The sequence below is a fragment of the Ictalurus punctatus genome, unplaced genomic scaffold (genome assembly GCF_001660625.3).
Source record: "Ictalurus punctatus breed USDA103 unplaced genomic scaffold, Coco_2.0 tig00064053, whole genome shotgun sequence".
In the NCBI taxonomy this organism is placed as follows: domain Eukaryota; kingdom Metazoa; phylum Chordata; class Actinopteri; order Siluriformes; family Ictaluridae; genus Ictalurus; species Ictalurus punctatus.
In genome coordinates this window covers 28,433-42,732 of record NW_026521147.1, presented here as the reverse complement: position 1 = coordinate 42,732, position 14,300 = coordinate 28,433, and positions in this window count along the sequence as shown.

The window sequence follows — 14,300 nt, the reverse complement described above, 5'->3', positions numbered from 1 at the left end:
TTTTGAGCGGATAAAGAGCACAAGTGTGTAAGGAGACACAGGATGAATGCGAACTACTTTTGTAATTGTACTTTTGATGAAAACTGACTTTCTAGACATAAAATGTCACTTTTTTGACCGTATCGTACTTTTTCATCAACTTTTGCATTTTAATGTAAACAATCATATTTCGTAATATGTTGGGTCAGAAACATTTCATAGTACTATATTATGTCTAACTATGTGAAAAAAATCAAATTGGAGTAGGTCGGGCAACTGATTATATGAGTTTGTTAGAAAAACCACTTTCCTTTGCTCCTAGCGCCTTCTCGTTCGCTCTATAGCGTTTTGAGCGGATAAAGAGCACAAGTGTGTAAGGAGACACAGGATGAATGCGAACTACTTTAGTTATTGTACTTTTGATGAAAACTGACTTTCTAGACATAAAATGTCACTTTTTTCACCTTATCATACTTTTTCAACAACTTTTGCATTTTAATGTAATCATATTTCGTAATATTTTGGGTCAGAAACATCTCTTAGTACTATACTATGTCTAACTATGTGAAAAAAATCAAATTGGAGTGGGTCGGGCAACTGATTATATGAGTTTGTTAGAAAAACCACTTTCCTTTGCTCCTAGCGCCTTCTCGTTCGCTCTATAGCGTTTTGAGCGGATAAAGAGCACAAGTGTGTAAGGAGACACAGGATGAATGCGAACTACTTTTGTTATTGTACTTTTGATGAAAACTGACTTTCTAGACATAAAATGTCACTTTTTTCACCTTATCATACTTTTTCAACAACTTTTGCATTTTAATGTAAACAATCATATTTCGTAATATTTTGGGTCAGAAACATCTCTTAGTACTATACTATGTCTAACTATGTGAAAAAAATCAAATTGGAGTAGGTCGGGCAACTGATTATATGAGTTTGTTAGAAAAACCACTTTCCTTTGCTCCTAGCGCCTTCTCGTTCGCTCTATAGCGTTTTGAGCGGATAAAGAGCACAAGTGTGTAAGGAGACACAGGATGAATGCGAACTACTTTTGTTATTGTACTTTTGATGAAAACTGACTTTCTAGACATAAAATGTCACTTTTTTCACCTTATCATACTTTTTCAACAACTTTTGCATTTTAATGTAAACAATCATATTTCGTAATATTTTGGGTCAGAAACATCTCTTAGTACTATATTATGTCTAACTATGTGAAAAAAATCAAATTGGAGTAGGTCGGGCAACTGATTATATGAGTTTGTTAGAAAAACCACTTTCCTTTGCTCCTAGCGCCTTCTCGTTCGCTCTATAGCGTTTTGAGCGGATAAAGAGCACAAGTGTGTAAGGAGACACAGGATGAATGCGAACTACTTTTGTTATTGTACTTTTGATGAAAACTGACTTTCTAGACATAAAATGTCACTTTTTTCACCTTATCATACTTTTTCAACAACTTTTGCATTTTAATGTAAACAATCATATTTCGTAATATTTTGGGTCAGAAACATCTCTTAGTACTATATTATGTCTAACTATGTGAAAAAAATCAAATTGGAGTAGGTCGGGCAACTGATTATATGAGTTTGTTAGAAAAACCACTTTCCTTTGCTCCTAGCGCCTTCTCGTTCGCTCTATAGCGTTTTGAGCGGATAAAGAGCACAAGTGTGTAAGGGGACACAGGATGCATGTGAACTAGATTTGTTATTGTACTTTTGATGAAAAGTGACTTTCTAGACATAAAATGTCACTTTTTTCACCTTATCATACTTTTTCATCAACTTTTGCATTTTAATGTAAACAATCACATTTCATAATATTTTGGGTCAGAAACATTTCATAGTACTATATTATGTCTAAATATGTGAAAAGAATCAAATTGGAGTAGGTCAGGCAACTGATTATATGAGTTTGTTAGAAAAACCACTTTCCTTTGCTCCTAGCGCCTTCTCGTTCGCTGTATAGCGTTTTGAGCGGATAAAGAGCACAAGTGTGTAAGGGGACACAGGATGAATGTGAACTAGATTTGTTATTGTACTTTTGATGAAAAGTGACTTTCTAGACATAAAATGTCACTTTTTTCACCTTATCATACTTTTTCATCAACTTTTGCATTTTAATGTAAACAATCATATTTCATAATATTTTGGGTCAGAAACATTTCATAGTACTATATTATGTGTAAATATGTGAAAAGAATCAAATTGGAGTAGGTCGGGCAACTGATTATATGAGTTTGTTAGAAAAACCACTTTCCTTTGCTCCTAGCGCCTTCTTGTTCGCTGTATAGCGTTTTGAGCGGATAAAGAGCACAAGTGTGTAAGGGGACACAGGATGAATGTGAACTAGATTTGTTATTGTACTTTTGATGAAAAGTGACTTTCTAGACATAAAATGTCACTTTTTTCACCTTATCATACTTTTTCATCAACTTTTGCATTTTAATGTAAACAATCATATTTCATAATATTTTGGGTCAGAAACATTTCATAGTACTATATAATGTGTAAATATGCGACAAGAATCAAATTGGAGTAGGTCGGGCAACTGATTATATGAGTTTGTTAGAAAAACCACTTTCCTTTGCTCCTAGCGCCTTCTCGTTCGCTCTATAGCGTTTTGAGCGGATAAAGAGCACAAGTGTGTAAGGGGACACAGGATGAATGTGAACTAGATTTGTTATTGTACTTTTGATGAAAACTGACTTTCTAGACATAAAATGTCACTTTTTTCACCTTATCATACTTTTTCATCAACTTTTGCATTTTAATGTAAACAATCACATTTCATAATATTTTGGGTCAGAAACATTTCATAGTACTATATTATGTCTAAATATGTGAAAAGAATCAAATTGGAGTAGGTCGGGCAACTGATTATATGAGTTTGTTAGAAAAACCACCTTCCTTTGCTCCTAGCGCCTTCTTGTTCGCTGTATAGCGTTTTGAGCGGATAAAGAGCACAAGTGTGTAAGGGGACACAGGATGAATGTGAACTAGATTTGTTATTGTACTTTTGATGAAAAGTGACTTTCTAGACATAAAATGTCACTTTTTTCACCTTATCATACTTTTTCATCAACTTTTGCATTTTAATGTAAACAATCACATTTCATAATATTTTGGGTCAGAAACATTTCATAGTACTATATTATGTCTAAATATGTGAAAAGAATCAAATTGGAGTAGGTCAGGCAACTGATTATATGAGTTTGTTAGAAAAACCACTTTCCTTTGCTCCTAGCGCCTTCTCGTTCGCTGTATAGCGTTTTGAGCGGATAAAGAGCACAAGTGTGTAAGGGGACACAGGATGAATGCGAACTAGATTTGTTATTGTACTTTTGATGAAAAGTGACTTTCTAGACATAAAATGTCACTTTTTTCACCTTATCGTACTTTTTCAACAACTTTTGCATTTTAATGTAAACAATCATATTTCGTAATATTTTGGGTCAGAAACATCTCTTAGTACTATATTATGTCTAACTATGTGAAAAAAATCAAATTGGAGTAGGTCGGGCAACTGATTATATGAGTTTGTTAGAAAAACCACTTTCCTTTGCTCCTAGCGCCTTCTCGTTCGCTCTATAGCGTTTTGAGCGGATAAAGAGCACAAGTGTGTAAGGAGACACAGGATGAATGCGAACTAGTTTTGTAATTGTATTTTTGATGAAAACTGACTTTCTAGACATAAAATGTCACTTTTTTGACCTTATCATACTTTTTCATCAACTTTTGCACTTTAATGTAAACAATCATATTTCGTAATATTTTGGGTCAGAAACATCTCTTAGTACTATATTATGTCTAACTATGTGAAAAAAATCAAATTGGAGTAGGTCGGGCAACTGATTATATGAGTTTGTTAGAAAAACCACTTTCCTTTGCTCCTAGCGCCTTCTCGTTCGCTCTATAGCGTTTTGAGCGGATAAAGAGCACAAGTGTGTAAGGAGACACAGGATGAATGCGAACTACTTTTGTAATTGTACTTTTGATGAAAACTGACTTTCTAGACATAAAATGTCACTTTTTTGACCGTATCATACTTTTTCATCAACTTTTGCATTTTAATGTAAACAATCATATTTCGTAATATGTTGGGTCAGAAACATTTCATAGTACTATATTATGTCTAACTATGTGAAAAAAATCAAATTGGAGTAGGTCGGGCAACTGATTATATGAGTTTGTTAGAAAAACCACTTTCCTTTGCTCCTATTCAATTTTATTCAATTTATTTGTATAGCGCTTTTTACAATAGACATTGTCTCAAAGCAGCTTTACAGAAATATCAACACGGTATACAGATATTAAAGGTGTGAATTTATCCCAACTGAGCAAGCCACTGAGTGGCGACGGTGGCAAGGAAAAACTCCCTAAGATGTTTTAAGAGGAAGAAACCTTGAGAGGAACCCGACTCAGAAGGGAACCCATCCTCATCTGGGTAACAACAGATATTGTGAAAAGTTCATTATGGATTTATATGAAGTCTGTATGGTGTTAAGAGCAGCCGTAGTCCCAGCAGAGCAGCCGTAGTCCCAGCTAGTCTCCTAGCGCCTTCTCGTTCGCTCTATAGCGTTTTGAGCGGATAAAGAGCACAAGTGTGTAAGGAGACACTGGATGAATGCGAACTACTTTTGTTATTGTACTTTTGATGAAAACTGACTTTCTAGACATAAAATGTCACTTTTTACACCTTATCATACTTTTTCAACAACTTTTGCATTTTAATGTAAACAATCATATTTCGTAATATTTTGGGTCAGAAACATCTCTTAGAACTATATTATGTCTAACTATGTGAAAAAAATCAAATTGGAGTAGGTCGGGCAACTGATTATATGAGTTTGTTAGAAAAACCACTTTCCTTTGCTCCTAGCGCCTTCTCGTTCGCTCTATAGCGTTTTGAGCGGATAAAGAGCACAAGTGTGTAAGGAGACACAGGATGAATGCGAACTACTTTTGTTATTGTACTTTTGATGAAAACTGACTTTCTAGACATAAAATGTCACTTTTTCATACTTTTTCATCAACTTTTGCATTTTAATGTAAACAATCATATTTCGTAATATTTTGGGTCAGAAACATTTCTTAGTACTATACTATGTCTAACTATGTGAAAAAAATCAAATTGGAGTAGGTCGGGCAACTGATTATATGAGTTTGTTAGAAAAACCACTTTCCTTTGCTCCTAGCGCCTTCTCGTTCGCTCTATAGTGTTTTGAGCGGATAAAGAGCACAAGTGTGTAAGGAGACACAGGATGAATGCGAACTACTTTTGTTATTGTACTTTTGATGAAAACTGACTTTCTAGACATAAAATGTCACTTTTTTCACCTTATCATACTTTTTCATCAACTTTTGCATTTTAATGTAAACAATCATATTTCGTAATATTTTGGGTCAGAAACATCTCTTAGTACTATATTATGTCTAACTATGTGAAAAAAATCAAATTGGAGTAGGTCGGGCACCTGATTATATGAGTTTGTTAGAAAAACCACTTTCCTTTGCTCCTAGCGCCTTCTCGTTCGCTCTATAGCGTTTTGAGCGGATAAAGAGCATAAGTGTGCAAGGAGACACAGGATGAATGCGAACTACTTTTGTTATTGTACTTTTGATGAAAACTGACTTTCTAGACATAAAATGTCACTTTTTTCACCTTATCATACTTTTTCATCAACTTTTGCATTTTAATGTAAACAATCATATTTCGTAATATTTTGGGTCAGAAACATTTCATAGTACTATATTATGTCTAACTATGTGAAAAAAATCAAATTGGAGTAGGTCGGGCAACTGATTATATGAGTTTGTTAGAAAAACCACTTTCCTTTGCTCCTATTCAATTTTATTCAATTTTATTTGTATAGCGCTTTTTACAATAGACATTGTCTCAAAGCAGCTTTACAGAAATATCAACACGGTATACAGATATTAAAGGTGTGAATTTATCCCAACTGAGCAAGCCACTGAGTGGCGACGGTGGCAAGGAAAAACTCCCTAAGATGTTTTAAGAGGAAGAAACCTTGAGAGGAACCCGACTCAGAAGGGAACCCATCCTCATCTGGGTAACAACAGATATTGTGAAAAAGTTCATTATGGATTTATATGAAGTCTGTATGGTGTTAAGAGCAGCCGTAGTCCCAGCAGAGCAGCCGTAGTCCCAGCTAGTCTCCTAGCGCCTTCTCGTTCGCTCTATAGCGTTTTGAGCGGATAAAGAGCACAAGTGTGTAAGGAGACACTGGATGAATGCGAACTACTTTTGTTATTGTACTTTTGATGAAAACTGACTTTCTAGACATAAAATGTCACTTTTTACACCTTATCATACTTTTTCAACAACTTTTGCATTTTAATGTAAACAATCATATTTCGTAATATTTTGGGTCAGAAACATCTCTTAGAACTATATTATGTCTAACTATGTGAAAAAAATCAAATTGGAGTAGGTCGGGCAACTGATTATATGAGTTTGTTAGAAAAACCACTTTCCTTTGCTCCTAGCGCCTTCTCGTTCGCTCTATAGCGTTTTGAGCGGATAAAGAGCACAAGTGTGTAAGGAGACACAGGATGAATGCGAACTACTTTTGTTATTGTACTTTTGATGAAAACTGACTTTCTAGACATAAAATGTCACTTTTTTCACCTTATCATACTTTTTCATCAACTTTTGCATTTTAATGTAAACAATCATATTTCGTAATATTTTGGGTCAGAAACATTTCATAGTACTATACTATGTCTAACTATGTGAAAAAAATCAAATTGGAGTAGGTCGGGCAACTGATTATATGAGTTTGTTAGAAAAACCACTTTCCTTTGCTCCTAGCGCCTTCTCGTTCGCTCTATAGCGTTTTGAGCGGATAAAGAGCACAAGTGTGTAAGGAGACACAGGATGAATGCGAACTACTTTTGTTATTGTACTTTTGATGAAAACTGACTTTCTAGACATAAAATGTCACTTTTTTCACCTTATCATACTTTTTCATCAACTTTTGCATTTTAATGTAAACAATCATATTTCGTAATATTTTGGGTCAGAAACATTTCATAGTACTATATTATGTCTAACTATGTGAAAAAAATCAAATTGGAGTAGGTCGGGCAACTGATTATATGAGTTTGTTAGAAAAACCACTTTCCTTTGCTCCTAGCGCCTTCTCGTTCGCTGTATAGCGTTTTGAGCGGATAAAGAGCACAAGTGTGTAAGGGGACACAGGATGAATGTGAACTAGTTTTGTTATTGTACTTTTGATGAAAAGTGACTTTCTAGACATAAAATGTCACTTTTTTCACCTTATCATACTTTTTCATCAACTTTTGCATTTTAATGTAAACAATCATATTTCGTAATATTTTGGGTCAGAAACATTTCATAGTACTATATTATGTCTAACTATGTGAAAAAAATCAAATTGGAGTAGGTCGGGCAACTGATTATATGAGTTTGTTAGAAAAACCACTTTCCTTTGCTCCTAGCGCCTTCTCGTTCGCTGTATAGCGTTTTGAGCGGATAAAGAGCACAAGTGTGTAAGGGGACACAGGATGAATGTGAACTAGTTTTGTTATTGTACTTTTGATGAAAAGTGACTTTCTAGACATAAAATGTCACTTTTTTCACCTTATCATACTTTTTCATCAACTTTTGCATTTTAATGTAAACAATCATATTTCGTAATATTTTGGGTCAGAAACATTTCATAGTACTATATTATGTCTAACTATGTGAAAAAAATCAAATTGGAGTAGGTCGGGCAACTGATTATATGAGTTTGTTAGAAAAACCACTTTCCTTTGCTCCTAGCGCCTTCTCGTTCGCTGTATAGCGTTTTGAGCGGATAAAGAGCACAAGTGTGTAAGGGACACAGGATGAATGCGAACTAGTTTTGTTATTGTACTTTTGATGAAAAGTGACTTTCTAGACATAAAATGTCACTTTTTTCACCTTATCATACTTTTTCATCAACTTTTGCATTTTAATGTAAACAATCATATTTCGTAATATTTTGGGTCAGAAACATTTCATAGTACTATATTATGTCTAACTATGTGAAAAAAATCAAATTGGAGTAGGTCGGGCAACTGATTATATGAGTTTGTTAGAAAAACCACTTTCCTTTGCTCCTAGCGCCTTCTCGTTCGCTCTATAGCGTTTTGAGCGGATAAAGAGCACAAGTGTGTAAGGAGACACAGGATGAATGCGAACTAGTTTTGTTATTGTACTTTTGATGAAAACTGACTTTCTAGACATAAAATGTCACTTTTTTCACCTTATCATACTTTTTCATCAACTTTTGCATTTTAATGTAAACAATCATATTTCGTAATATTTTGGGTCAGAAACATTTCATAGTACTATATTATGTCTAACTATGTGAAAAAAATCAAATTGGAGTAGGTCGGGCAACTGATTATATGAGTTTGTTAGAAAAACCACTTTCCTTTGCTCCTAGCGCCTTCTCGTTCGCTCTATAGCGTTTTGAGCGGATAAAGAGCACAAGTGTGTAAGGAGACACAGGATGAATGCGAACTAGTTTTGTTATTGTACTTTTGATGAAAACTGACTTTCTAGACATAAAATGTCACTTTTTTCACCTTATCATACTTTTTCATCAACTTTTGCATTTTAATGTAAACAATCATATTTCGTAATATTTTGGGTCAGAAACATTTCATAGTACTATATTATGTCTAACTATGTGAAAAAAATCAAATTGGAGTAGGTCGGGCAACTGATTATATGAGTTTGTTAGAAAAACCACTTTCCTTTGCTCCTAGCGCCTTCTCGTTCGCTGTATAGCGTTTTGAGCGGATAAAGAGCACAAGTGTGTAAGAGACACAGGATGAATGCGAACTAGTTGTGAATTGTACTTTTGATGAAACTGACTTTCTAGACATAAAATGTCACTTTTTTCACCTTATCAACTTTTTCATCAACTTTTGCATTTTAATGTAAACAATCATATTTCGTAATATTTTGGGTCAGAAACATTTCATAGTACTATATTATGTCTAACTATGTGAAAAAAATCAAATTGGAGTAGGTCGGGCAACTGATTATATGAGTTTGTTAGAAAAACCACTTTCCTTTGCTCCTAGCGCCTTCTCGTTCGCTCTATAGCGTTTTGAGCGGATAAAGAGCACAAGTGTGTAAGGAGACACAGGATGAATGCGAACTAGTTTTGTTATTGTACTTTTGATGAAAACTGACTTTCTAGACATAAAATGTCACTTTTTTCACCTTATCATACTTTTTCATCAACTTTTGCATTTTAATGTAAACAATCATATTTCGTAATATTTTGGGTCAGAAACATTTCATAGTACTATATTATGTCTAACTATGTGAAAAAAATCAAATTGGAGTAGGTCGGGCAACTGATTATATGAGTTTGTTAGAAAAACCACTTTCCTTTGCTCCTAGCGCCTTCTCGTTCGCTCTATAGCGTTTTGAGCGGATAAAGAGCACAAGTGTGTAAGGAGACACAGGATGAATGCGAACTAGTTTTGTTATTGTACTTTTGATGAAAACTGACTTTCTAGACATAAAATGTCACTTTTTTCACCTTATCATACTTTTTCATCAACTTTTGCATTTTAATGTAAACAATCATATTTCGTAATATTTTGGGTCAGAAACATTTCATAGTACTATATTATGTCTAACTATGTGAAAAAAATCAAATTGGAGTAGGTCGGGCAACTGATTATATGAGTTTGTTAGAAAAACCACTTTCCTTTGCTCCTAGCGCCTTCTCGTTCGCTCTATAGCGTTTTGAGCGGATAAAGAGCACAAGTGTGTAAGGAGACACAGGATGAATGCGAACTACTTTTGTTATTGTACTTTTGATGAAAACTGACTTTCTAGACATAAAATGTCACTTTTTTCACCTTATCATACTTTTTCATCAACTTTTGCATTTTAATGTAAACAATCATATTTCGTAATATTTTGGGTCAGAAACATTTCATAGTACTATATTATGTCTAACTATGTGAAAAAAATCAAATTGGAGTAGGTCGGGCAACTGATTATATGAGTTTGTTAGAAAAACCACTTTCCTTTGCTCCTAGCGCCTTCTCGTTCGCTGTATAGCGTTTTGAGCGGATAAAGAGCACAAGTGTGTAAGGAGACACAGGATGAATGCGAACTAGTTTTGTTATTGTACTTTTGATGAAAAGTGACTTTCTAGACATAAAATGTCACTTTTTTCACCTTATCATACTTTTTCATCAACTTTTGCATTTTAATGTAAACAATCATATTTCGTAATATTTTGGGTCAGAAACATTTCATAGTACTATATTATGTCTAACTATGTGAAAAAAATCAAATTGGAGTAGGTCGGGCAACTGATTATATGAGTTTGTTAGAAAAACCACTTTCCTTTGCTCCTAGCGCCTTCTCGTTCGCTGTATAGCGTTTTGAGCGGATAAAGAGCACAAGTGTGTAAGGAGACACAGGATGAATGCGAACTAGTTTTGTTATTGTACTTTTGATGAAAACTGACTTTCTAGACATAAAATGTCACTTTTTTCACCTTATCATACTTTTTCATCAACTTTTGCATTTTAATGTAAACAATCATATTTCGTAATATTTTGGGTCAGAAACATTTCATAGTACTATATTATGTCTAACTATGTGAAAAAAATCAAATTGGAGTAGGTCGGGCAACTGATTATATGAGTTTGTTAGAAAAACCACTTTCCTTTGCTCCTAGCGCCTTCTCGTTCGCTCTATAGCGTTTTGAGCGGATAAAGAGCACAAGTGTGTAAGGAGACACAGGATGAATGCGAACTAGTTTTGTTATTGTACTTTTGATGAAAAGTGACTTTCTAGACATAAAATGTCACTTTTTTCACCTTATCATACTTTTTCATCAACTTTTGCATTTTAATGTAAACAATCATATTTCGTAATATTTTGGGTCAGAAACATTTCATAGTACTATATTATGTCTAACTATGTGAAAAAAATCAAATTGGAGTAGGTCGGGCAACTGATTATATGAGTTTGTTAGAAAAACCACTTTCCTTTGCTCCTAGCGCCTTCTCGTTCGCTCTATAGCGTTTTGAGCGGATAAAGAGCACAAGTGTGTAAGGGACACAGGATGAATGCGAACTAGTTTTGTTATTGTACTTTTGATGAAAAGTGACTTTCTAGACATAAAATGTCACTTTTTTCACCTTATCATACTTTTTCATCAACTTTTGCATTTTAATGTAAACAATCATATTTCGTAATATTTTGGGTCAGAAACATTTCATAGTACTATATTATGTCTAACTATGTGAAAAAAATCAAATTGGAGTAGGTCGGGCAACTGATTATATGAGTTTGTTAGAAAAACCACTTTCCTTTGCTCCTAGCGCCTTCTCGTTCGCTCTATAGCGTTTTGAGCGGATAAAGAGCACAAGTGTGTAAGGAGACACAGGATGAATGCGAACTAGTTTTGTTATTGTACTTTTGATGAAAACTGACTTTCTAGACATAAAATGTCACTTTTTTCACCTTATCATACTTTTTCATCAACTTTTGCATTTTAATGTAAACAATCATATTTCGTAATATTTTGGGTCAGAAACATTTCATAGTACTATATTATGTCTAACTATGTGAAAAAAATCAAATTGGAGTAGGTCGGGCAACTGATTATATGAGTTTGTTAGAAAAACCACTTTCCTTTGCTCCTAGCGCCTTCTCGTTCGCTCTATAGCGTTTTGAGCGGATAAAGAGCACAAGTGTGTAAGGAGACACAGGATGAATGCGAACTAGTTTTGTTATTGTACTTTTGATGAAAAGTGACTTTCTAGACATAAAATGTCACTTTTTTCACCTTATCATACTTTTTCATCAACTTTTGCATTTTAATGTAAACAATCATATTTCGTAATATTTTGGGTCAGAAACATTTCATAGTACTATATTATGTCTAACTATGTGAAAAAAATCAAATTGGAGTAGGTCGGGCAACTGATTATATGAGTTTGTTAGAAAAACCACTTTCCTTTGCTCCTAGCGCCTTCTCGTTCGCTGTATAGCGTTTTGAGCGGATAAAGAGCACAAGTGTGTAAGGAGACACAGGATGAATGCGAACTAGTTTTGTTATTGTACTTTTGATGAAAAGTGACTTTCTAGACATAAAATGTCACTTTTTTCACCTTATCATACTTTTTCATCAACTTTTGCATTTTAATGTAAACAATCATATTTCGTAATATTTTGGGTCAGAAACATTTCATAGTACTATATTATGTCTAACTATGTGAAAAAAATCAAATTGGAGTAGGTCGGGCAACTGATTATATGAGTTTGTTAGAAAAACCACTTTCCTTTGCTCCTAGCGCCTTCTCGTTCGCTCTATAGCGTTTTGAGCGGATAAAGAGCACAAGTGTGTAAGGAGACACAGGATGAATGCGAACTAGTTTTGTTATTGTACTTTTGATGAAAACTGACTTTCTAGACATAAAATGTCACTTTTTTCACCTTATCATACTTTTTCATCAACTTTTGCATTTTAATGTAAACAATCATATTTCGTAATATTTTGGGTCAGAAACATTTCATAGTACTATATTATGTCTAACTATGTGAAAAAAATCAAATTGGAGTAGGTCGGGCAACTGATTATATGAGTTTGTTAGAAAAACCACTTTCCTTTGCTCCTAGCGCCTTCTCGTTCGCTCTATAGCGTTTTGAGCGGATAAAGAGCACAAGTGTGTAAGGAGACACAGGATGAATGCGAACTAGTTTTGTTATTGTACTTTTGATGAAAACTGACTTTCTAGACATAAAATGTCACTTTTTTCACCTTATCATACTTTTTCATCAACTTTTGCATTTTAATGTAAACAATCATATTTCGTAATATTTTGGGTCAGAAACATTTCATAGTACTATATTATGTCTAACTATGTGAAAAAAATCAAATTGGAGTAGGTCGGGCAACTGATTATATGAGTTTGTTAGAAAAACCACTTTCCTTTGCTCCTAGCGCCTTCTCGTTCGCTCTATAGCGTTTTGAGCGGATAAAGAGCACAAGTGTGTAAGGAGACACAGGATGAATGCGAACTAGTTTTGTTATTGTACTTTTGATGAAAAGTGACTTTCTAGACATAAAATGTCACTTTTTTCACCTTATCATACTTTTTCATCAACTTTTGCATTTTAATGTAAACAATCATATTTCGTAATATTTTGGGTCAGAAACATTTCATAGTACTATATTATGTCTAACTATGTGAAAAAAATCAAATTGGAGTAGGTCGGGCAACTGATTATATGAGTTTGTTAGAAAAACCACTTTCCTTTGCTCCTAGCGCCTTCTCGTTCGCTCTATAGCGTTTTGAGCGGATAAAGAGCACAAGTGTGTAAGGAGACACAGGATGAATGCGAACTAGTTTTGTTATTGTACTTTTGATGAAAACTGACTTTCTAGACATAAAATGTCACTTTTTTCACCTTATCATACTTTTTCATCAACTTTTGCATTTTAATGTAAACAATCATATTTCGTAATATTTTGGGTCAGAAACATTTCATAGTACTATATTATGTCTAACTATGTGAAAAAAATCAAATTGGAGTAGGTCGGGCAACTGATTATATGAGTTTGTTAGAAAAACCACTTTCCTTTGCTCCTAGCGCCTTCTCGTTCGCTGTATAGCGTTTTGAGCGGATAAAGAGCACAAGTGTGTAAGGAGACACAGGATGAATGCGAACTAGTTTTGTTATTGTACTTTTGATGAAAACTGACTTTCTAGACATAAAATGTCACTTTTTTCACCTTATCATACTTTTTCATCAACTTTTGCATTTTAATGTAAACAATCATATTTCGTAATATTTTGGGTCAGAAACATTTCATAGTACTATATTATGTCTAACTATGTGAAAAAAATCAAATTGGAGTAGGTCGGGCAACTGATTATATGAGTTTGTTAGAAAAACCACTTTCCTTTGCTCCTAGCGCCTTCTCGTTCGCTCTATAGCGTTTTGAGCGGATAAAGAGCACAAGTGTGTAAGGAGACACAGGATGAATGCGAACTAGTTTTGTTATTGTACTTTTGATGAAAAGTGACTTTCTAGACATAAAATGTCACTTTTTTCACCTTATCATACTTTTTCATCAACTTTTGCATTTTAATGTAAACAATCATATTTCGTAATATTTTGGGTCAGAAACATTTCATAGTACTATATTATGTCTAACTATGTGAAAAAAATCAAATTGGAGTAGGTCGGGCAACTGATTATATGAGTTTGTTAGAAAAACCACTTTCCTTTGCTCCTAGCGCCTTCTCGTTCGCTCTATA